This window comes from Oryctolagus cuniculus, chromosome X, assembly GCF_964237555.1.
Source record: "Oryctolagus cuniculus chromosome X, mOryCun1.1, whole genome shotgun sequence".
NCBI lineage: Eukaryota > Metazoa > Chordata > Mammalia > Lagomorpha > Leporidae > Oryctolagus > Oryctolagus cuniculus.
The window spans coordinates 6120517-6146147 of NC_091453.1; the positions used below are offsets into that span (position 1 = coordinate 6120517).

Here is a 25631-nt window from a genome sequence, read left to right on the forward strand (position 1 = left end):
GCACAGCACTTTGACATCAAGGTCAAATAACAACAAGAATGGACCACTCTGCCTGCCCCCAAATCTGGCATGCAATCATTGCCTATCTGCCACAAAGTTCTCTGTATAGGGTTATTAGAAAAACACATAACAGCAAAGTCCCCCAAGAACTGCTCTAAGCTTCCTCTTCAATAAATCAGAGATAAGAGTGTTTAGTGAGAATTAAATGAGATAGCTTAGGAACTGCTTAACTGTATCTAGCACACAGTAGGATCTCAACAAATGGAGCTCTTCCAGTGCACATACTCCTACTCATTACTCTCCATCTTCCACCAATAAGTTTTCTGCACACATGCCTGGAAACCAATCAGGCTACCTTTGTGTTTTTTTTTTTTTTAAGACCCCCATCTGAGGTCTTCTATCTGCTGGTTCAGCCCCAAGATGGCCATAGCGGCTGGAGCTGGGCTGATTTGAAGTCAGGAGCCAGGAGCTTCTTCTGGGTCTTGCACGCGGGTACAGGAGCTCAAGCACTTGGACCATCTTCTACTGCTTTCCCAGGCTTGGCAGAGAGCTGGATCGGAAGAGGAGTAGCTGGGGTATGAACTGGCACCCATATGGGATTCTCAGGCTGCAGGCAGAGGTTTAGCCCACTATGCCACTGTGCCGGCCCCTAGACTGTCTTTTTCTAATCCAACGGTATCACTCCTGTACATATATATCCTGCTAGGTACTAGCTCTACAAATGTTATATAATGCTCAGAATGATCCTAGGATGTAGGACATACCTTCATGATATAAATGAGGAAGCTGTGAATCAGAGAGGTTAAGAAATCTGTCCAAAGTCATATAGCCATTAAGATCAAAGCTTGGATTTGAGGCCAGTCTGGCTGATCAATACTGAGAAGGAAGGCTGACTAAAGGAAGGAGCACTGACCTAGGGATCTAGGTGTTTGGAGACTGGTAGCTATTCTTATAGGGATGCACAAAGGAAGATATGAAGAAAAATGAACGGGCCCTTCCCAGCTCAGCCAAATCCCTGCTCAACATGTATTAACAGTGTGACTCTTGGGAAAGGTACTAAGCCTCAATTTTCTCATCTGTTAAACAGGGGTAATAATAAAACCTACATCATAGAGTAATGTGAAGCTTGATGATGATAATCATCACTCAGATTGACTCCAGGACACTCTGTGGATACCAAAATCTGAAGATGCTTAAGTCTCTCATACAAAATGATACAGTATTTGCATATAATGTATGCACATCCTTCTGTATACTTTAAAATCATATACAGGTTATTTATAATATCTAATACAATATAAATGCTACATACATGTTGGTTTAAGATACTGTTTAGAGAATAATGACAAGAAAAATATGTACATGTTTATTACAGACACAGTAAAAATATTTTTGATTTAAAGTTGGTTGAATAAACAGAAGGAAGAACTCTCTCTCTCTCTCACTGTCTAACTCTGCCTGTCAAAAAGTAAATAAATAAAGTTGGTTGAATATGTGTTTGTAGAACCTGTGGATACAGAGGGCCAACTATATATGTAAAGCTCTTTGCACATATTAAATTCCAAATAAATGCTAATGCTATCATCATCATCATCATCACTACTGGTTCAGATATGGCTCTTTTTTTTTTTTTTTTTGACAGGCAGAGTGGACAGTGAGAGAGAGAGAGAGACAGAGAGAAAGGTCTTCCTTTTCCGTTGGTTCACCCCTAAATAGCCGCTGCGGCCGGCGCACCGCACTGATCCGAAGCCAGGAGTCAGGTGCTTCTCCTGGTCTCCCACGCGGGTGCAGGGCCCAAGCACTTGGGCCATCCTCCGCTGTACTCCCGGGCCACAGCAGAGAGCTGGACTGGAAGAGGAGCGACTGGGACAGAATCCGGCGCCCTGACCGGGACTAGAACCCAGGGTGCCAGCACCACAGGCAGAGAATTAGCCTACTGAGCCTCAGCGCCGGCCCACATATGGTTCTTAAATGACAACACATATGCCAAGTGCTTAGGACATATCAAGCACTCAGAAAGCAACACCATTAGCATTATCACACCACCATGTATACTACAGTGGAGAGCTAGCCTTTGACCTTCCCTGATATTTAAATCCTGCTTTCATTCAGCATTGTTTTCACTTACCCCAAGTCTCTAGTGAGAGGACTCATCGGGCATCTCAATTTCTGCTTCCTGCCTAGGGCCCTGGCAGGTTGGGCTCCCAACAGTTTGGGGACTAATGTGTTCATGAGGGCCTGGGCAAACGCAACAAATGTATCTGCTAAAACTGAACAGATGGTACACTTAAAATCTGTGCATGGTAGAGTATATAAATTATACCTATTTGTAAAGCTATTAACAACTACAACAGGGGCTGGTGCTGTGGCGAAGCAGGTGAGGCCACTGCCTGCAGTGTGAGCATCCCATATGGGCACTGGTTGGAGTCCCAGTTACTCCACTTCCAATCCAGCTCTCTGCTATGACTTGGGAAAGCAGCAGAAGATGGCCCAGGTGTTTGGGCCCCTGCACCTGCATGGGAGACTCAGAAGGGTCTCCTGGCTGCTGGCTGCAAATTGGCCCAGCTCTGGCCGTTGTGGCCATTTGGGGAGTGAAGCAGTGGATGGAAGACTTCTCTCTCTCTCTCTCTCTCTCTCCCTCTCTCTCTCTCTCTCTCTCTCTGCCTCTGCCTCTCTGTAACTCTGCCCTTCAAATAAATAAATAAATTTTTAAAAAAGGACAACTGCAACAAGTAGAAAAGGCAAAAATCAGGGCCGGCATTGTGGTGCAGTGGGTAAAGCTACCACCTGCAATGCCAGCATCTCGTATGGGAGCCAGGTCAAGTCCCGGCTGTTCTGCTTCCAATCCAGCTTCCTGCTGATGCACCTGGGAAAGCAGTGGAAGGTGGCCTAAGTGCTTGGGCCCCTGTACTCACATCGGACACCCAGAAGAAGCTCCTGGCTCTGGCCCAGCCCAGTCCTGGCTGTTATGGCCATTTGGGGAGTGAACCAGTGGATGGAAGATCTGTCTTTAACTCTGCCTTTCAAATACATAGAAGGAGAGATAGAGAGAGAGAGAGATAGAAAGCAACATTCAGGGCAGGTGATCTACTATCTGTTATTAGTGCCCAAAGCTACAAAGAATAATCCTGCATCTCTTGGGTAATCGTATCTTTATTGTGGATCTATGAAGAGGTAGGGGGATTCAGATTTGAAGAACAGACTGAGAAACAGGAGGTTTGCTCCTTACCAGGGTCAGCATGGGAACCAAATTCATCTACAAAGGCCAGGGATTGGTTGGAGCTATAGTGATTTATAAGATTTATTTTATTTATTTGAAAGGGAGAGTTACAGAGAGAGAGAGAGAGAGAGAGAGAGAGAGAATGAATCTTCCATCTGCTGGTTCACTCCCCAAGTGACTGTAATGGCTGGGGCTGGGCTAGGCTGCAGCCAGGAGCCTAGAACTCCATCCAAGCAGTTGGGCCATCATCTGTTCCTTTCCCAGGTGAATTAGCAGAAAGCTGGATCTAAAGTGGAGCAACCAGGACTTGAAACAGAGCTCTTATGGGATGCTAGTGCCAAAAACTGTGCCACAATGTTGGCCCTAGCTGCAGTGATCTTGAAGAGTATGGCAAAAAACCCTAACCTTGCTGGTAGAATCCAGGAGATAAGGAGGTCTTAGAAGCTGGTTTTGGGGCCACTGCTGTGGTGTAGTAGGTTAAGCCTCCACCTGCATTGTCAGCATCCCATATGGGCACTGGTTCGAGCACTGGCTACTCCACTTCTGATCCAGCTCTCTGCTAATGCCCTAGGAAAGCAGTGGAAGAGGGCCCAAGTATTTGGGCCCCTGCATCCATGTGGGAAACCTAGAAGAAGCTCCTGGCTCCTGGCTGTTGCAGCCATTTCGGGAGTGAACCAGAAGATGGAAGACTTTCTCTCTCTGTCTCTCCCTCTGTGTCTCAAATTAATTAATTAAAAAAGCTGGTTTCTTGGTTCTGAACCCTTCCTTCACAACCATTCTATTCCAGGGTCACTGTGAATCTGCCTTTCTCATGCCCATGACTATCCTCATACTACATTCCAGTTGCAAATGTCCAGTCTAGTTCTTGCTACAGCTTCCAATAAAACTGTTCCTGAATTGCCTCTCCATGAACCCATAAAGCTCAGCCCCCTTGACCCTGAGGGCCTCTTGTGAGCTCCAACTATATGGCCTATACCCAACTGTATTCCAGTCAAGGGACCTTGGGTAAGTCTTATAACATATCAGAGCTTTCCAGTTTCTCTTCCACAAAACAATAACATTACTATCTACTTTCCAGGATTGGGTGGGATACTGTAAAAATGCTTGGCATTGCAGGAGAATTCATAGTTGGTTCCCTTCCTCTGAAGATATTTGAGAACATCAAACAAGGTGTGGCACATGCTCACTGGGCCCTTGAGTCCCAGGCTACAGAGTCACTTCCATCTGCCCAAGAAGGCCACAAAATTCCCCCAGAAAGCCTCCCACAACTTTCTAAGAGGTTATAGTTTCTGTTCTAAGATTTGCTCTGCCAAGCTTATACCTAACTTAGAAGGTAAGATGAACAAATTCAATGGTAGCTGATGATGACAAAACCTAGAAAAATTGATTATCTACTGGGCACCATGATGCAAAACTTAACTCCTCATCTGGGAAGCAAGATTTACCTAGGTTACTGTGTGTCTACAATAAACAAAATACACATATGTATAATTTCAACAGGGGCCAAAATGCACAGCATACTCTATTTACAGCAAGATTTTCTAGCTAAATGAAATCTACAAAGCTAAGCACAGAGATCCTTAGGAAACTGCAGTAGTTCTAAGGTCATCTCTCTTCTACCTCCTGATTCCCTTGCTCTCTATGTTTATGGTCATCAAAGAATTATTTCCGCATGCCTGTTCTTCAGCTACAAGAATTTGGACTCTACCTATTCTGTTGGGGATGATCACAAAAAGCAGGCAAGCTGGGCTGCTATCAATTAAGGAGTGAATATGGACAGCAGAGCAAATACAGAGGTTTCGGCCATGGACAGAGCATACAGGGCCAAGCAGTCAAACGTGGCCTGAGGTCCTCTTGAGATGGGAATGCTCCAACACATGGGGCTTTGGTGTGAGCATCTGGAGCCTTACATGATGCAGGGCTCTAATCGTGCGGACAGCATGACCTGTGAAAAGCCCTCCCAGAAAGAAGTGGTCACCAAAGAAGGAGGCACTTTTTTCTGAAGGGAAGAGAGAACTTCCACTCTGCTTATGGCCTTGTCTAAATACTGAAGGAGTCTGTGGATTCAAAATGCTTCCATAGCCTAGGCAACTTATGTTAAGAGCCTTGGGTGATCACTGATGTCATACAAGAGTGTTGATTGTTAAATTAACAACAGGAGTCACTGCACACTAACTTCCCATACAGGACCTCTGTCCTCCAAGAGTTGTAATATAATAATGTCTAAGTGCTCACAAAAGATGTATCATTCTCGGGTACCTCTTTAAAGTTAATTAAGTTTCTGGGGCTGGCACTATAGCATAGCAGGTAAAGCCGCCACCTGCAGTGCTGGCATCCCATATGGGCACTAGTTCAAGACCCGACTGCTCCACTTCCATTCCAGCTTTCTGCTATGACCTGGGAAAGCAGCAGAAAATGGCCGAAGTCCTTGGGCCCCTGCACCCACGTGGGAGACCTGGAAGAAGCTCCTGGCTTCTTACCTTGGATCGACACATCTCTGGCCATTGCGGCCAGTTGGGGAGTGAACCAGCAGATGGAAGACCTCTCTCTCTCTGCCTCTCCTTCTCTCTCTGTGTAACTCTTTCAAATAAATAAATAAATCTTTAAAAATAAATTTAAGTAAGTTTCTAAAAAAAAGAAGTGAAATTAATTTCAAGATGCAGTGACTTTTTTTAAATTACAAAATCCCTTTTTTATTAACAAATTATACATTGCAGCTGAAAAAGGTGACATCAGAAATCACTACTACATCAAACACACTAAAACTTGAAGGAGTATTATAGAGCAATTAGCCCAGACCTTGTTTACAGATAAGCAGCTAAAACCAAAAGAAACAAGGAATTCATTCATGCTCTCTCTCAAGTAGTTAATGACACATACAAGTGTGCCGTTACAGTATCAAACTCTTTTATTTTCTTGATTCCCACATACTTCAATATTCTTCACTACAGTAACTGGCCCTATGACAGAACACCTAATCCAACTATAATCGAAATCTCTAGATGAGAGGTCAAGATGCTCAGGTCACACAGCAGAGTATGTGCTCTTCCTTGCAGCCCTGCACGCACTGCAGTTCTGTCTGCACCACCCAACCCCCCACCTTTCCATGCAATGGAAAAGTAAAATGCCCATGGTTCTGCCACTTGGAATCAGCTCCAGCATCCCTGCAGTGACCTTTAACTAACCAAAAGGTTACTATATGAAAATATCATGACTGACACATATTCTCCCATCATGCACTTGATGCCATGACACTTCCAAAGGGCAGGAAATTGGATAGTACTGCAGACATTCCCAAATGCTGCCAATGCAATGACTGAACAGCCCTTGTCTTGACTGTTGAGGAACAGTTTTTTTTCCCCATGCAAATTGTTGAACTCTTTACTTAGTATAGAGTTGGTCTTCTGTGTAGGAAGTTAATTGAAAATGGATCTTACTGGGAATGGGATAGGGAAGAGGAGGAGGGGTGGGACGGCGGGTATTGTGGGAAGAATCACTATATTCCTAAACTTGTACTTACGAAATGCATGAAGTCTGTATTCCTTAAATAAAAGGTTTCTTTGGTGGAAAAAAAAAGCCCTCCCAGGCCCCAGCAGGTAGAGAGAAGGCAGCTGAGTTCAGTGCCTGGGAGCAGACGCTCCGGAGCCAGACGGACTGAGCTCCAGTCTTACTGACTGGACTGGAAGGAGCACTAATGGGGTTTGGGGGGAGTGTGTGTGCACTGCTCATAACACAGTCTGCTACACAGTCACTGACCACCAAATGTTAGACATCATTATTGCTAACCCTAACCCACCCAGTATTTTCCTTCAGTGGTGAGGCAGAGGCTGCTTTCTAGGGAAAATAGTTGCTTACAGTGTGTCATGTGAAAAATACAAGCCTCTAAGTCACCATTCCAAGATGAAACTTAGAAAGGCCTTGGGCTTCTGGAAAAAGGTTCAGACACATGGAAAAGATAACTTTGATTATTTGCTTTTTTCAGCAACAACACACAGGAAACTTGGGAACATTGCTCTGAAACTGTGGACAGAATCTAGCAGGTAATAGCTGCTAAAGAGAAATTACTGTAGCATTCCCATTGTTAATAGTGTCATTTGATTTTTTTTCAGGCTTTTGTGTATGTTTAATGACCATGAAAGTAAAAGATATGCCGGCGCCGTGGCTCACTAGGCTAATCCTCCGCCTTGTGACGCCGGCACACCGGGTTCCAGTCCCGGTCGGGGCGCTGGATTCTGTCCCGGTTGCCCCTCTTCCAGGCCAGCTCTCTCCTGTGGCCAGGGAGTGCAGTGGAGGATGGCCCAAGTGCTTGGGCCTTGCACCACATGGGAGACCAGGAGAAGCACCTGGCTCCTGGCTTCGGATCAGCGCGATGGGCCGGCCGCGGCAGCCTTTGGAGGGTGAACCAACGGCAAAAGGAAGACATTTCTCTCTGTCTCTCTCTCTCACTGTCTACTCTGCCTGTCAAAAAAAAAAAAAAAAAAAGTAAAAGATATGTAAAGGGTCCCAAAGGGTCTAGCCAATCTCCATGCTACTCCCAACCCAGCTGGCTATAACATCCCTAGTTCCTATAATAAGTATGGCTGCACTCCCGAGTATGAGCAAGGCAACCGGAGAGGTTATTGTCTCAAATTCCTTATTTTGTTCTTGTTCCAAGTGCTTCTGAACACTTGACATGCTCATGTTAGCATGGGGTCCCGCCATCCTCATTGTTACAGGGTTGGAAAGTCTTCAAAACTCTTCCTTGAGGACAGTCCCTTATTGCCATGCTGACCACTCCTCCTTGCCATTTCTCTGGGGCCCAGATCTGAACTTAAACCACTGCTGAGCAACTCAAACCACTAACCCTCCTGGCCCTGCTGCTCCACTTCAGTTCAAGGCAATTCCAGCCTAGTATCAGAGATGGCCCCAGTTAAGAGTTGAGGGGCGGCTGTCCAGGCTACTGACACAGAATCCAAGTTAGTATGACAATCAGGCCTGTGCCTCCTACCACTGGCCTCAGTTCTAGGATTCCTTAGTTTTAAAACAAAATCCAAAGAAAGAAATAAAGAGGTTCTTTGTATTGTAATTTAGAGACATAGTAAGATTGATATTGAAAATTACAACCCCTGTTCTATTTCTCTCTGAAAAGTATACCCAGAAGAACTACACTTCACCTCAGGACTATGTAGACCTGTGTGTCTAGCATCCTCAGCTCAGCTACAATACAATTTTTTTAAGAAAAGGTTCATCCATTCATTTTCAAAGAGAGAGAGAGAGAGAGAGAGATTCCCCATCCATTGGTTCACTCTACAGACAGCTGCAATGGTCAGCACTGGGCCAGGAATGAAGCTGGGAGCCAGGAGCTTCTTCTGGGTCTCCCACGTGGGTGTCAGGTGCCCAGGGACCTGGACCATCCTCCACTGCATTCCCAGGCCATTATCAGGGAGCTAGATCAGAAGCAGAGCAACCAGGACATGAACTAGCGCCCACGTGGGATGCTGGTGTTGCAGGCTTTACCTGCTATGCCACAATGCCAGCTCCTACAATACATTCCTTAAATAAGAACAACCTTCAAGGACACACTGAGGCCTTGGAGCAAAAGCAGTTTCCTGGCACAGATTCTTTTTAAGCTACTCAACATCATTCATGGCAGTCAGCTAGGCTCTAAACAGTTTTTTAGATATCCCTAATCTTGCCAACTGAATTTAGCCCCACCCTTGCTAAAATCTTCCTTGGAAAAACAAAAGAAGGAATCAAAGTTCTACTTATTGCCACTAGTGGTCAAAAGCTTATTTTGAAAATATAACATTAAAGATTGATGCTGAAGACAAAAGACAAAATGAGGACATTTAATATTTGTTTCTGGTTAGCAGATACTAGACTTGTTTATGTGCTCCCTTTGACTCTTAGTCCTTTCATTATGATCAATTGTGAACTGAAATTGATCACTTGGAATAGTGAGATGGCATTGGCACATGCCACCTTGATGGGATTGAATTGGAATCCCCTAGTATGTTTCCAACTCTACCAATTGGGGCAAGTCAGCCCGAGCATGCCCCAAATTATACATCTCTTCCCTCTCTTATAACAATGGGGCCTTCAGGAGTGAAGTGCCAAGGTTTATGGACATATCTAGGCTTTCTTTTTGGCTATTTAACAGAAAAGGTCCCTGACATTCAAAAACAACACAGAAGAAAAGTACTTTTTGTGCACTATAGTTATGCCTGTGCAATGTGCCTTGACAACTGGCTGGCTGTCACTACTCCTTACCTTGTTTTCCATTGCCAGAAGAGAAAAACTGATGATATACACATTTTCAAATCCTGCATGTTGCCTTTCACCTTTAGAACTCATCATCAGAGGACAACAATATGCTACTGCTATTTAAGTATGCCAGTTTATCAGAGTAATCAGGTTTTGAATTCATCTCTTTATTTTAAATTAGCCAAACTATCACACTTAAATGTTACCACATAAATTTCTGTTACAGCTGACCAAAAACTAGTGCTTTAAATGACCGGTGCCTCTAAAAATTGCATGGTACACAATCCTTTTACGCTAATACATGGTTGTCAATCAGGAGTGATTGTGTAGACATTTTAAACTGTCACAACTGTGCTTGCATCAGCAGCACATATACTAAAATTGGAACGATATAGAGATTAGCATGGCCCCTGCACATGTATGACATGCAAATTTGTGAAGTATTCCATATTTTCAAAAATAAAAATAAAAAAACAAACTGTCACAACTGCTAGGGGGTAGTGTGACTGGCATCTAGTGGGTAGAGGCCAGAGATGCTCCTAAACATCCTATGATTCACAGGGCAGTCCTGCCTCCACTAACAAAGAATCATCCAGCCTGCAAAATCGGCAGTGCCAAAGGTGAGAAAGCCTGCTGTAGTAAGCCATACTGCATGTGACAAGTAGAAAATCTTCTTTATAGCAAACATATCTTATCACAGTGGTAAGCGGAAAGGCTAGAAAATGATAAACACTATTTCCATTAGTACAACTTTGCTAAAACAGTAGCAATTCATAGCAATATCCTCATGTTTTTAATTTCTTTATCAAAAGACAGAATTAATAAATTTCACATAAGTGTTTGATAACACCAATGGGCATAATTTGTTCCCCTAGGAAGGACTATGACTAAATGCTTTAACAGTAGTGGTAATTTTTTTAAACAATCATTATGGGGGCTGGCGCTGTGGCGTAGCAGGTAAAAACACCACCTGCAGCACTGACATCCCATATGGATGCCAGTTCAAGTCCTGGCTGCTCCACTTCTGATCCAGCTCTCTGCTATGGCCTGGGAAAGCAGTACAAGATGGCCCAAGTCCTTGGACCCCTGCACCCACATAGGAGACCCAGAAGAAGCTCCTGGCTTAGGATCAGCGCAGCTCCAGCTGTTGTGGCCAATTGGGGAGTGAACCAGCAGATGGAAGACCTCTCTGACTCTCCTCTCTGTAAACCTGCCTTTCAAATAAATAAATAAATCTTTAAAAAATCATCATGGAAGTAACTGCCCCAACTCCACTTTCCTAGATAGCAATACAGTAAAACTATGGTGGCAATCTGCAATGGAGGATATTAACACAGAATATATCCTTAGTCATAAACCCTATACATGGAAACAATTCACTTTGTGTGTTCTAACAAATACCTGTCCACTTATTTTGGGCACTGTAGAGAAGAAAGGGATGGAAACAGCTTTCATCCTTTAAAAACCCATAAGCATTTGAAAACTGGATTTACTTTATTTGATTATTATGAAAAGGAAGTCTTAAGTGATCAAAATTATTAAAAAGTATAGCATTTCCCCTATGGAATGTTTTTACCATAAAGAATAGGTAAAATGTAGGTTGCTTCACAACTGTAGTCACTGCCTCCCTTTTTATAGTAACAGGAAGGGCAAATATGTTCCCAAGGTAACCTGAGGTTTTGCTCATCAATAAAGCAAATACTTTCATTAAGCATAGTATCAGTCTTCTGACATTTCAAAACTGGGAGCTCTTTGCTAAGGAAAGGGCATGATGGTTCCATACACCATGTATACTGAGATGGTCACCAAATGTAAGGAAAAAAAGATAAAAACAGTTACTGGAGTAAAATACTTTCTTGAGTTTTTTCCAATTGGCCCAATTTACTCTAAAACCTTCATTCTAGGGGTTGGCACTGTGGCATAGAAGGTCAAGCCTCTGCCTGTAGTGCTGGCATACCATATGGGCACCGGTACAAGTTCCAGCTACTCCACGTCCAATCCAGCTCCATGCTAATGCACCTGGGAAAACAGCAGAAGATGGCCCAAGTGCTTGTGCTCCTGCACCCACATGGGAGATCTGGAAGAAGCTCCTGTCTTGGACCTGGTCCAGCCCTGGCCAGTGCAGCCATTGGAGGAGTGAACCAGTGGATAGAAGTTTCATTCTCATTACTCTCACCCCCCCCCCTTCTCCTTCTCTCTCTGTATCTCTGCCTTTCAAATAAATAAATACATAAATTAAAAAAAAAAAACCTTCACTCTATGCAGAGTGGAACCCATAGAGGAACATATAAAGGCTAAAGGCATTGCACATACAGAAAGGTTCTGACATATGACATGATCCTTCTCAGAGACCTCTCCCCACTGTCCTTTCCTTGTCCTGCCTCTCACACTACTGAGGTCTACCTTATACTCAATCCTGTCCTCCCATCTGCTCCTGTTGTAGGGCTGGGACCACAGAAACCTCACCCCCCCCTTTCAGCTACATTGCGAGAAAAGAGTTTATGAGATTCTGAGTGGAAAGGAAAGTACGAATTGTAGCATGGGGAAGTAGACAACAAACAAATAGGCAGCTGAATGGAGGTGGGCAGGACAGAGTCAAAGGAGATGTGAGGTTTTGTACCCGGATAGCTGGAATGCAGGGGTTGGCACCATCTGCAGAAATAGGAAAGTAGTCTCAGGAGACTTGGGGGCAAGATGATGAATTTAGTTGCTGAGGAATCTGGAGAGCTTAGAAAATGATAGATTTCACCAATAGCCAGTTCATATAACAATGATGAAAACAAAAATAATGATGATGATGACAACCCACATCAGTTGTGCCAGGTATAGTCCTTACTGCTTTACATGTCTAAAATTTAATTTTTAAATTTCCCCAACAAATCTGTGAGGTAAGTACTATTATTGTCCCCATTTTTGAGGTGAAGAAATTGAGTGGTTGACATATTCCTGGGGCTGGCATTGTGGCACAGTGAGCTAAACTGCTGCCTGCAATGCTGGCATCCCATACTGGAGCACTGGTTCAGGTTCCAGCTGCTTAGCTTTTTTTAAAAAAAAATTTATTAGATTATTTTTTATTGGCACACAATAATTGTACATATTTATGGGGCAATATGTAATATGTCCATGCGTGCATACATTTTAATGATCAAATTAGGATAATTAACATCCATCACTTCATATATTCAAGATTTCTTTGTAGTGTAAACATTCAAAAGTCTTTCTTCTAGCTATTTAGAAATATACAATGCCAGCGCCGTGGCTCATTAGGATAATCCTCCGCCTTGCAGCGCCGGCACACCGGGTTCTAGTCCCGGTTGGGGCGCCGGATTCTGTCCCGGTTGCCCCTCTTCCAGACCAGCTCTCTGCTGTGGCCAGGGAGTGCAGTGGAGGATGGCGCAAGTGCTTGGGCCCTGTACCCCATGGGAGACCAGGATAAGTACCTGGCTCCTGCCATCGGATCAGTGCGGTGCGCCGGCTGCAGCGTGCCGGCCGCGGCGGCCATTGGAGGGTGAACCAATGGCAAAGGAAGACCTTTCTCTCTGTCTCTCTCTCTCACTGTCACTCTGCCTGTCAAAAAAAAAAGGGGGGGGGGGGGCCCGGCGCCACGGCTCACTAGGCTAATCCTCCGCCTAGCGGCGCCAGCACACCGGGTTCTAGTCCCGGTCGGGGCGCCGGATTCTGTCCCGCTTGCCCCTCTTCCAGGCCAGCTCTCTGCTGTGGCCAGGGAGTGCAGTGGAGGATGGCCCAGGTGCTTGGGCCCTGCACCCCATGGGAGACCAGGAAAAGCACCTGGCTCCTGGCTCCTGCCATCGGATCAGCGTGGTGCGCCGGCCGCAGCGCGCCGGCCGCGGAGGCCATTGGAGGGTGAACCAACGGCAAAGGAAGACCTTTCTCTCTGTCTCTCTCTCTCACTGTCCACTCTGCCTGTCAAAAAATAAATAAATAAATAAATAAAAATAAAAAAGAAATATACAATGTTATTGGTTTTTTTTGTTTTTTTTTTTTAAAGATTTATTTATTATTTATTTGAAAGTCAGAAGAGAGGAGAGGCAGAGAGAGAGAGAGAGAGAGAGAGAGAGAGGGAGGGAGGTCTTCCATCCACTGGTTCACTCCTCAATTGGCTGCAACTGCTGGAGCTGTACCAATCTGAAGCCAGGAGACAGGAGCTTCTTCTGGGTCTCCCATGTGGGTGTGCAGGGGCCCAAGGGCTTGGGCCATCTTCTACTGCTTTTCCAGGCCATGGCAGAGAGCTGGATCGGAAGTGGAGCAGCCAGGACTAGAACCGGTGCCCATACGGGATGCCGGCGCTTCAGGCCAGGCCGTTAACCCGCTGCTCCACAGCACCAGCCCCTACAATGTTATTGTTAACTACTGTTATCCTACTGTGCAACAGAACACCAGAAGGATTATTTTTACAATAAGGAAAACATATTTTTAATTCAATGAAAGTAAATCTTTGAGGTTAATTTATATTTTTTAATTTTTTCATTTTTAAGCATTTTTTTGAGAAACTTAATTAACTCTGAAGAATAATCCACGAATGCTATATCTTTTGCAAGCACTTAGACATAACTATAGCTTATAGGACATAAGAATATCCTCTACTTAATATACTAAAATGAGGTAAATCTTTGAGAACAAGTTTTACTTCCTGCATGGGAAGTTTGTGCACAGTGACTCCTGTTGTTAATTTAACAATCAATACTCTTATCTATGACATCAGTGATCACCCAAGGCTCTTAACACAAGTTGCCAAGGCTATGGAAGCCTTCTGAATCCACAAACTCCTTCAGTATTTAGACAAGGCCATAAGCAAAGTGGATGTTCCCTTCAGAGAAAAGTACATCCTTTTTTGATTACCACTCTTTCCACTAGAGTCTCACCCACAGAGGTCCTAAATGTAGGATACTTTTTGCCACAGTGTTTTGGCCTTCCATGCCTGAAATGCTCTCATGGGCTTTTCACCCAGACCAGGATGCCTTTGAGGGCTGCTTCTGAGGTCAGAGTGCTACTTAAAGCAATTGTCATTCTGAGTCTGATGTGTAGACCACTTCCCATGTTGGAACACTCATTCCTTTTTAATTCTATTATTATTACCAAACACTTAATCCTATTTTATATGATCACTTTAACTTTTTTTTAAAGATTTATTTATTTATTTGAAAGTCAGAGCTACACAGAGAGAGGAGAGATAGAGAGAGAAGTCTTCCATCAGATGGTTCACTCCCCATTTGGCCGCAACAGCTGGAGCTGCACTGATCTGAAGCCAGGAGCCAGGAGCTTCTTCCAGGTCTCCACAAGGGTGCAGGGGCCCAAGGACTTGGGCGATCTTGTACTGCTTTCCCAGGCCATAGCAGAGAGCTGGATTGGAAGAGGAGCAGCCGGGACTAGAAATGGCACCCACATGGGATGCCTGCGCTTCAGGCCAGGGCGTTAACCCAGCCCCTTACTTTAACATTTAAAATGCTATTTTTATCACCCAGCTTAAAGGGGATTTGGGGTCCGATCACAAGTTTTTAAACTGTACCCTTAGAAGTAATTCCGTGGGAATGTATGTGGAATTATGCAGTTTTACATTTACAAACGTTATACATTTCACAATTACAACTTTAGGAACACGGTTGTTTAGCTTCTGATCCAGCTACCTTCCAGTGTGCCTGAGAAAGCAGCAAAGGATGGCTCAAGTACTTGGGCCCCTGCCACCCACATGGGAGACCCAGATGGAACTCCAGGCTCCTGGCTATGGCCTAGACCAGCCCAGTCATTGTAAACATTTGGGAAATGAATGAGAGAAAGGAAAACCTGTCTCTCTGTCTCTCCCTCTTCCCCTTCAAATTAACAGATGAGTATTAAAAAAAAAAATACTCTTTCCTGAGGTCACAGACCTAGTAAATGGCAGAAGTAGATGACAACTTAGGTAGTCTGATTTCAAAATATAACAAATTGGGGCATGTGTGTGTCTGTGTGTGTGTGTATGTGTGTGTCTATGAGGCAGCTGCTTAGAGATGAAAGGTAAGGCCTTGTCTTAAAGGCATAGGTTGCAGAGAAAACTATATTCCACATTCACAACAAAAACCTACAACAAAATACTAAATTGTGAGCCTCTAAGGAAAGGACTTTTAGGACCTGCCTTGGACATTAAACCTTCAAAAAATCTAGCCCTCTTGATTTCTGGAAATTATGGTATTTCAGACACACATGACTGCTGCTGAGTAAAATATTTACAATCATTGTGGAGTTATTAATGACCCAAAAAGTTAAGAAACCTACTTCAGAGGAATGATATCTAGGAAACTGCATTGAAAACTTGATGTGAATCACCTAGGAATACTGTTATACTGCAGATTCTCTGCAGTAGATCTGGGATGGGCCTGAGACTGCATTTTCAACAAGTTCCCAGGTGATGTTGACATTGATCTGTGAACCTCATTTTGAGTAGAAAGGATCAGAACACAAATTGAGGCTGATTTGTTGATATTAAACAGATTTAGGATGATCACTGTTGGAAGGGTCGTTAGCAAAATCCAGCATAGTGTTTCTCAAATGTATACGATTATGAGAACATTCTTGGGGTGCTTATTATAAATATAGCTTCCAATAATTGAGACAATGTGGTATTGGCATAAGGACAAAGATCAACAGAACAGAATGTACACCTCAACTCACAATAGCGAAGATATGGAATCAACTCAGATGCCCATCAATGAACGACTGGGTAAAGAAAATGTGGTATATATACACTACGGAATACTACTCAGCCATAAAAAGAATGAAATCCTGTCTTTCGCAACAAAATGGATGCAACTGGAAATCATTACACAGAGTGAATTAAGCCATTTCCCAAAAGATAAATACTAATATGTCTTCCCTGGTATGTAGTAATAAAAAATTTAATGTATATGAGTGAAATTGGCATTTTGAGAATTGATTATTGTTTACAGCCCTTGTCTTTACTGTTGAAGAACCATGTTTTTTTCCTTCCATCTGTTGAATTCTTTACTTAGTGGAGGGTTAATCTTATGATCATAAAATAAACTGAAAGTATGTCATTGTAAAAATTAAAAGAAAGAGTAAGAAAGAAAGGAGAAATGAGGGCAGGAGTGTGGGTGGAAGGGAGGGTAGGGTGGGAAGTATCATTATGCTCCTAAATCTGTATATATGAAATACGTGAAGTTTGTTCACCTTATATAAATAAAAGAATGAAGAGTCCAAAAATAGATCCACACATAGTATATAAGCAACTGAATATTTGACAAAGGCCTCAAAGGAAAACAATGGTCTTTTCAACGGTGTTGCAACAAGTAGACATCTGTAGGCAAAAAATAAGCCTTGATCCATAACTGTATCATATATAAAAATTAACTAAAAACTGAACTAAATGTAAAACAGAAAGCTATAAAATTTTTATGAGAAAACTCTTCATGATTTTGGGAAGGAAGTATTTCTTAGAACACAACAAGCTCAAATTAAAAAAGTAAAAGATTAATGAATCACATGTCAAAATTTACATCTTCTGCTTTTCAAAAGACAATATTAAAATAAAAAGGTTGGCCGGCGCCGTGGCTCACTAGGCTAATCCTCCGCCTCGCGGCGCCGGCACACCGGGTTCTATTCTCGGTCGGGGCGCCGGATTCTGTCCCAGTTGCCCCTCTTCCAGGCCAGCTCTCTGCTGTGGCCCGGGAGTGCAGTGGAGGATGGCCCAAGTCCTTGGGCCCTGCACCTGCATGGGAGACCAGGAGAAGCACCTGGCTCCTGGCTTCGGATCAGCGCAATGCGCCGGCCGTAGCGCACCGGCTGCTGCAGCCATTGGAGGGTGAACCAACGGCAAAGGAAGACCTTTGTCTCTCTCTCTCTCTCTCACTGTCTACTCTGCCTGTCAAAATAAATAAATAAATAAATAAAAAGGCATACAAAATGAGAAAATATTCACATTACAAATGTCAGAGAAAGAATTTATGTCCAGAATATATTTAAAAATTCTTCCAGAGGTGGACATTTGGTTTAGCAATTGAGACACCAACTGAAATGCTCTCATCCCATATCAGAGTGCCTAGGTTTGAGTCCTGGCTTCACTCTCCATTCCAGCTTCCTGCTAATGTGCACCCTGAAAGGTAGCAGATGATGGTTCAAGTACCTGGGTCCCTGCCTGCCACCCAGATTTAGTTTCAGGCTCTTGGCCTCAGCCTGGCCCAGCTCTAGCTGTTGTGGGCATTTGGGAAGAACCAGAAAGTGGAAGCTACCTTTCTGACTCTCAAATAAAAAAATTTAAAAATTCTTTCCCAAAACAGCACTTGAATCTCACATAAGGAAAACTACTGATCACATTTCTTCTGAGAAAAGGTATAAAAACTGAAATAAATATAAGCAAATAAAAACTATTCAAATAGCCCTTAAGGCATTCTGGTCTGGCTGAAAAGCCCATGAGAGCCTTTCAGGCATGGAAAGCCAAGACACTGTGGCGAGCCGGCGCCGTGGCTCAATAGGCTAATCCTCCACCTTGCGGCGCCGGTACACCGGGTTCTAGTCCCGGTTGGGGCGCCGGATTCTGTCCCGGTTGCCCCTCTTCCAGGCCAGCTCTCTGCTATGGCCAGGGAGTGCAGTGGAGGATGGCCCAGGTGCTTGGGCCCTGCACCCCATGGGAGACCAGGAAAAGCACCTGGCTCCTGGCTCCTGCCATCGGATCAGCGCGGTGCGCCGGCTGCAGCGGCGGCCATTGGAGGGTGAACCAACGGCAAAGGAAGACCTTTCTCTCTCTGTCTCTCTCTCTCACTGTCCACTCTGCCTGTCAAAAATAAAAAAAAAAAATAAAAAAAAAAAAGACACTGTGGCGAAAAATAGCCTACATGAAGGACCTTGGTGGATAAGACCCCAGGGGAAAGAAGTGGTCATCAAAGAAGGAAGTACTTTTCTCTGAAGGGAGGAGAGAACTTCCACTTTGCTTATGGTCTTGCCTAAATACTGATGGAGAGTGTAGACTCAAAAGGCTTCCATAGCCTTGGCAGCTCATGTCAAGAGCCTTGGGAGGCCGGCGCTGTGGCAGAGCGGGTAAAGCCGCCGCCTGCAGTGCTGGCATCCCATATAGGCACCGGGTTCTAGTCCCAGCTGCTCCACTTTCGATTCAGCTCTCTGCTATAGCCTGGGAAAGCAGTACAAGATGGCCCAAGTCCTTGGGCCCCTGCACCCACATGGGAGACCTGAAAGAAGCTCCTGGCTTCAGATTGGCACAGCTCCAGCCGTTGCGGCTAATTGGGGAGTGAACCAGTGGATGGAAGACCTCTCTCTCTGCCTCTCCTTCTGTGTGTAACTCTGACTTTCAAATAAATAAATAAATCTTTAAAAAAAAAAAAAAAGAGGCTGGCGCTGTGGCTCAATAGGCTAATCCTCCGCCTGCGGCACTGGCACACCAGGTTCTAGTCCCAGTTGGGGCGCCGGATTCTGTCCTGGTTACCCCTCTTCCAGGCCAGCTCTCTGCTGTGGCCAGGGAGTGCAGTGGAGGATGGCCCAGGTGCTTGGGCCCTGCACCCGCATGGGAGACCAGGAGAAGTACCTGGCTCCTGGCTTTGGATCAGCACGGTGCGCCAGCCGCAGCGCACCGGCCGCAGCAGCCACTGTGGGTGAACCAACGGAAAAATTAAGACCTTTCTCTCTGTCTCTCTCTCACTGTCCACTCTGCCTGTCAAAAAAAAAAAAAAAAAAAGAAAGAAAGAAAGAAACAAACAAACATTGAGTGAGGGGCTGAAGCAGTATCTAAAGATGCCTCTGGGAGGCAACTACTGCCCAGCCCTTGCTACTGGGGAATTTAGCACCCTACTCCTGTAGGCTCTCGGAGCCCAGAGGTCCTCCCAGGCTAAAAGAGACACATGACTTCTATCATCAGAATACTTAGCATTTCCTGTTTTAAGAAATAAAACAGGGCCAGCACTGTGGCTCAGCAGGATAAGCAGCAGTTTGCAGTGTTGCATCCCAATTGGGTGCTGGTTCAAGTCCCGGCTGTTCCACTTCTGATTCAGCTCCCTACTAATGTGCCTGGGGAAGCAGAAGATAGCCCATGTGCTTGGGTCCCTGCACTCATTTGGGAGACCTGGATGAACCTCCTGGCTCCTGGCTTCAGCCTGGTCTGGCCTTGGCTGTTGCGGCCATTTGGGGAGTGAACCAGTGGATGGAAGATCTCTCTGTCTCTCCCTCTCTCTCTGTAATTCTGACTTTCAAATAAATAAATCTTTAGAAAAAAAAGAAACAAAAGCACAAATTTCCTCCCTAAACAGCAGCTTATTCTTTTTCTACCAATCAAAATATAACCTGCAACACAAGGAAAGACAAGACAGATCGTGTATGAAGAGTACACTATGCTTCTCTCTCATTTGGCTCAGGAAGTTCCACAGCATGGGCCTTCTGGTACTTGTTCCAATCCCATCATAATGGAGAGGTAATGGAACGGGAGATATATATAGTATGCCCAAGAACAAACACTGCTGATGTCTTTTTAATACCAAAAGCAATTAGTAGTCTCATTAAGTAGGACGCTGACTACCCTTTTTGATCAAGGTTATTTGTTTTGAAAAAGACAGTTTGGGGGGGTGGGGCAGCGCTGTGGTGCAGTGAGTGAAGCCACTGCCTTCAGCGCTGGCATCCCATATGGGCGCTGGTTTGAGTCCCTGATGCTCCACTTCCGATCCAGCTCTCTGCTATGGCCTGGGAAAGCAGTGGAAGATGGCCCAAGTCCTTGGGCCCCTGCACCCATGTGGGAGACCCAAAAGAGGCTCCTGGCTCCTGGCTTTGGATCAGTGTAGCTCCAACCGTTGAGGTCATCTGGGGAGTGAACCAGTGGATGGAAGACCTCTGTCTCTCTGTCTCTTTCTGCCTCTCCTTCTCTCTCTCTGTAACTCTGACTTTCAAATAAATAATTAATCTTAAAAAAAAAAAAGAAAAAGATGGTTTGCTTCAATTAAAGTCACCAGTGGCAATAGTAAATGATAAAATGTTTTAATTTATGCACAAGAAATTACAATACTGGGGCAGGCATTTGACCCAGTAGTGGACATGTTAGGATGTCCTGTCGTATATCAGAATGCCTGGGTTCAATACTTGGTTCTGCTCCTGACTCTAGCTTCCTGCTAATGCAGACCCTGGAAGGCAGTCATGATGGCTCAAGTGACTGGGTTCTTGATGCTCACATGGGAAACCTGGATTGCATTGCTGGACTCTGGTTTCAGCTCTAGACAGGGAATGCTGCATTATTTAGGGGGTGAGTCAGTGGATAGGTTCTTTGTGTCCCTGTTTCCCAAATAAAAAAAAAATTAAATATATACTTAAAGAAGAAATTACTGGCCGGCGCCGCACCTCAATAAGACTAATCCTCTGCCTGCGGCGCCGGCACCCCAGGTTCTAGTCCCGGTTGGGGCGCTAGATTCTGTCCTGGTTGCTCCTCTTCCAGTCCAGCTCTCTGCTGTGGCCCGGCAGTGCAGTGGAGGATGGCCCAAGTGCTTGGGTCCTGCACCCACATGGGAGACCAGGAGAAGCACCTGGCTCCTGGCTTCGGATCAGTGTGGTGCGCTGGCCACAGTGCACCGGCCACAGCGGCCATTGTGGGGTGAACCAATGGAAAAAGGAAGACCTTTCTCTCTGTCTCTCTCTCACTGTCCACTCTGCCTGTCAAAAAAAAAAAAAGAAAAGAAATTACAGTATTTTCAATTCTAAGCAAGAACTTAATCTTAGCCAAATCTTTCTTATGTCAATGTCTACAATCACCAGTGTTTGTGAAAATTTGTTTGTGATTACTGTACAGAGAAAGCTCAAATTCCATTCAAGGGGCTTTAGTTTATTCACCAAAAACAAAACTGGTGCCTTGTATACAGCAGGCATACAATAAAATATGGCCTCTTAATAACAACTAACACTCAATGAGCTCTTGCTCTGTGCCAGATCCATGTAAAGTGTTCTCCACAACAACTTCATGAGGCCAGATTTATTATTCTCCTGTTCCACAGAGGAGGAGAGATGGCTTCCCGAGAGGTTAAGTGACTTGGCTCAAGGTCATATGATTAGTAAAAGTAGCAGAACCAGGATTCAAACCAACGGATTTGGCTACAAAAGCAAGCAAAAAGCTAAACTGAATCTATATTTTCTCACTACCAATAATAATGCTTCCCATGCCAAATACTGATATTTGTAGATGTTGAAAATACACTTTATTGAACATTGTTTCTGAGAATAATCATGTTGAATTTACACATTTAGAAGCCTTACATTTGGAAAGTGAGCATTTGACTTCTGTCCCAGAACTTGCTCACACCAGACACACACTGAAATAACAATTCATGCTTCCTAGATAATGACGTCAGTGGTCAGTCCCCAAGGTACTTCCATCCCACTCCCTCACACTGGCCTAGCTCTCAAAATCTTTACCGCCCATCCAGTGAAAAGAAAGCCAGCCAGCCTCATAATGACAGCATGAAGGCAGATGCATTAGAAGGCCATTCTAAAACTCAATTACACTATCTATTCACCTCTGCTTTTTTGGACAAATTCTTACAGCTGTGCCTTGTCCACCAATTCATCCAGTTTGGGAACTATTTAGGGAGGATTTACAGCTAACCTGCTAATATAAGAAGAGAGGAGAGAGGGAGGAAGAAGAAAAAGAGAAGAACAGAACAGGGAGGGAAGGAAAGGTTGGAGGTAATATTATAGAGGGGAGAAAAATCACTGTTAAACAAGAATGCAAAAAAGAAAAACAGACCAAAAAAATCTATAAAGACAGAGTAGCTTAGTGGTTGGGCTGCCTAGAGCTGGGGACTAGGAGAAATAGACAGTGACTGCTAATGAGTGTGTGCTTTCTTTTTGGGGTGATGAAAATATTCTGGAATTGATTAGGGTGACAGGTGTACAACTGCATGAATAACCTAAAAACCACTAAACTGTATTCTTTACATGTATAGTACATTTAAAAAAAAATAAAAATGGGCGGGGGGGGGGGCTCTGGCATAGTAGCTAAGATGCTGCTTGGGAAACCCACATCTCATATCAGAGTGTCTGGGTTTAAGTCCCAGATCCACTCTTGATCCCAACTTCCTGCTACTGTACACCCTGGGAGGCAGTGGGTGGTAGCTTGAGTATTTAAGTTCCTGCCACCCATGTGGGAGACCCAGATTGAGTTCCTGGCTCTGACCTGCCTGTTGTGGACCTTTGGAGAGTAAACTGACAGGTGAAAGATCTCTCCCCTTTCCCCTGTCTTTGTTTTTCAAATAAATATAAAAACTTTTTTTTTTTGACAGGCAGAGTGGACAGTGAGAGAGAGAGACAGAAAGGTCTTCCTTTGCCGTTGGTTCACCCTCCAATGGCTGCCGCGGCCGGCGCGCTGCGGCCGGCGCACTGCGCTGATCCGATGGCAGGAGCCAGGTGCTTCTCCTGGTCTCCCATGGGGTGCGGGGCCCAAGCACTTGGGCCATCCTCCACTGCCCTCCCTGGCCACAGCAGAGAGCTGGCCTGGAAGAGGGGCAACCGGGACAGAATCTGGCGCCCCGACCGGGACTAGAACTGTGGGGAGCAAACCGGACTAGACTGAGTTACTGGAATTAAGACTTATTCTGTGCATCTGCTCTCCCACAATGTGGCGTTGGGAGAGAAGTAAACAGCTTCCGCACAGCTGCCTCCAGTTCAACCAATTAACTGTAGGACTTGCTCCTGATTGGAGAGCAGCGTACTCGGCGTGTGGGCAGCCGAGTTGGGATTGGCGGAGGAGGACTATAAAGGAGGAGAGAGACGGCACGCACCAGGAACATCTATGGGGAACATCTAAGGGAACCTGTGCAGCCCCCGAGAAGAGCCGGCCGGCGGTGTGCCGCTCCCCTGCGGAAGTGGGGAATGCGGCCAGGGGGAACTGCCCTTCCACGGAGGTGGAGGGACGGTAGCCAACCCGGGAAGAACCAGCAGCAAACCCGGGAAGGGCCGAGCAGACGAAAGAACAGCGCAGGGTCCTGTGTCGTTCCTCCACGAAGAGGGGGAGCGACATAATGGTGCCGTGACTCGGATATGAAGCCTAGGCAGGGCTTAGTGTCGTTCCTCCATGAAGAGGGGGAGCGACAAGAACCTGGTGTGCCGGCGCCGCTAGGCGGAGGATTAGCCTAGTGAGCTGCGGCGCCGGCCTAAAAACTTATTTTTAAAAAGGGTAATAAAACTGGCCAAGTATCAGAAAAAAAATAACAATACAACCATGCCCAAAGCATAAAACATTAAAAGCACAACTACATGATGAGAAAAAATAGAAAGCAGTGCACCCTGGTATGTATGAATGGCACATAATAGCAGAAGTGGTTGGGTTTTATTCTTTGCTCCAAAGCATAGCAATATGAACCTGAAAATCAAATGTTTAAGGCATTTATTGTAAATGACTTTTTTTTTTTTAAATAATTTGTCTGAAAGGCAAAGTTACAGAGAGGGAGACACATTATCTTGCATGTGCTGGTTCACTCCTCAAATGGCTCTAACAGAGGCAATGGGCCAGGCCGAAGTCAGGAGCCCAGGACTCTGTCCAGGTCTCCCACATGGGTGGCAGGAGCGCAAAGCACTTGGGCCATCTTCTGCTGCTTTCCCAGGAGCATTAGCAGGGAGCTGGATCAGAAATGGAGCAGCTGGGACTCAAACCAGAGCTCGTGTGAAACGCCGGCATTGCAGGCAGCGCCTTAACCAGTTGTGCCAGAACACCAGCTCCTAAATGACTTGTTTTATGTTTGGAAATCCAAGTAGCCACAGATTTTGGGATCGGAACCAGAGAAAGAAAAACAACTCCAAGCCAGGGAAGGCCTTCTGACAAAATGAACGTGACATGAAAGCCTCTGTCTGCTCCTACAAGAGGCAACCTTCCAGAACATTGCTGGGCAATCTGACCCATTTGTGAGGTTTTTCAACATCAAGTTCCATAAAACAAAGCCTCATGAGTAGCTGAAAATATGTCAGACAGCAAGGGAGCCTTTCTGAACTTCAGGTCTTTGTAGTGGGTAGAATGTTCTTGGTAAAGGTTGTATGGCACTTCATGGATTCGGTACAAACAAAACTTTTCTTTTTTTTAAAAAAAAGAAACTCATACTAATACTGAAAGCGTCCTTCTTACTCCTAAGCCACTCTCCAGATTCTCTCTCCATCTCCCCCTATAAAAACTAGTGAATGTGTAGATGACTGTACAACCTAGTGAAAACAGTGGAAAAAAGCCACTGAACTGTATACTTTACAAGGGTGAAACTGACATTATGTGCATTATATCACCATAATTTTTGATGTCTTTTTAAAAAATGAAGGCCAAACACAGATTTACCATATAATCCAGCCATTCCACTTTTGGGTACATACTAAAAAGAACAGAAAGCATGGACTCAAAATATATATTTGCATATTCATGTTCATAGCAGCATTACCCACAGTAGTCCAAAGGGGGAAGCAATTCCCAATGTCCACTGACAAACAGATAAGCAAAACACAGTATATCCATACTAGAAAAAGGTATATCCATACAATGAAATGTTAGCCTTATTTTAAAAAGCAATTAAATTCTGATATGGGGGCCGGAGCTGTGGCATAGCAAGTTAACGCCTTGGCCTGAAGCGCTGGCATCCCATATGGGCGCCAGTTCGATACCTGGCTGCTCCACTTCCAGTCCAACTCTCTGCTATGGCCTGGGAAAGCAGTAGAGGACGGCCCAAGTTCTTGGGCCCCTGCATCCACGTGCGAGACACGAAAGAAGCTCCTGGCTCCTGGCTTCGGATCAGTGCAGCTCCAGCCGTTGCGGCCAGTTGGGGAGTAAACTAGCAGATGGAAGATCTCTCTCTGCCTCTCCTCTCTCTGTGTAACTCTGACTTTCAAATAAATAAATAAATCTTTAAGAAAAAAATTCTGATATGTACTACAGTACGAATGAATCCTGAAGATATTATGCTAAGTGAAATAAGTCACAAAAGTATAAATACTGTGTGTTTCCACTTACTTCAAGTGCCACAAATAGGCAAATGCACAGAGAGATTAAGTAGAATGGTAGTTACCAGGGGCTGGGCACTGTTTAACAAGTATGGAGTTTCTTTTGTTGATAATCAAAACATTCAGGAAACAGATAGTGGTAATGGTTACATCATGAATCTGCACTGTTCAATTCCGTAGCCACTAACCACGTGGGCTACTAAGC

The 25631-nt window shown here is 44.8% G+C and overlaps 1 protein-coding gene and 1 non-coding gene across 11 annotated transcripts in view; one reads left to right on the forward strand and one right to left on the reverse strand.

Moving 5' to 3' along the window:
* MAP7D2 (MAP7 domain containing 2) overlaps positions 1–25631 on the reverse strand; it is a 136049-nt gene that overhangs the window by 83931 nt on the left and 26487 nt on the right. The gene's annotated exons all lie outside the window — the stretch shown is intronic.
* LOC127485006 (U6 spliceosomal RNA) lies at positions 9815–9918 on the forward strand. Its single transcript, XR_007912215.1, has one exon. It is a non-coding gene; the product is annotated as a U6 spliceosomal RNA (small nuclear RNA).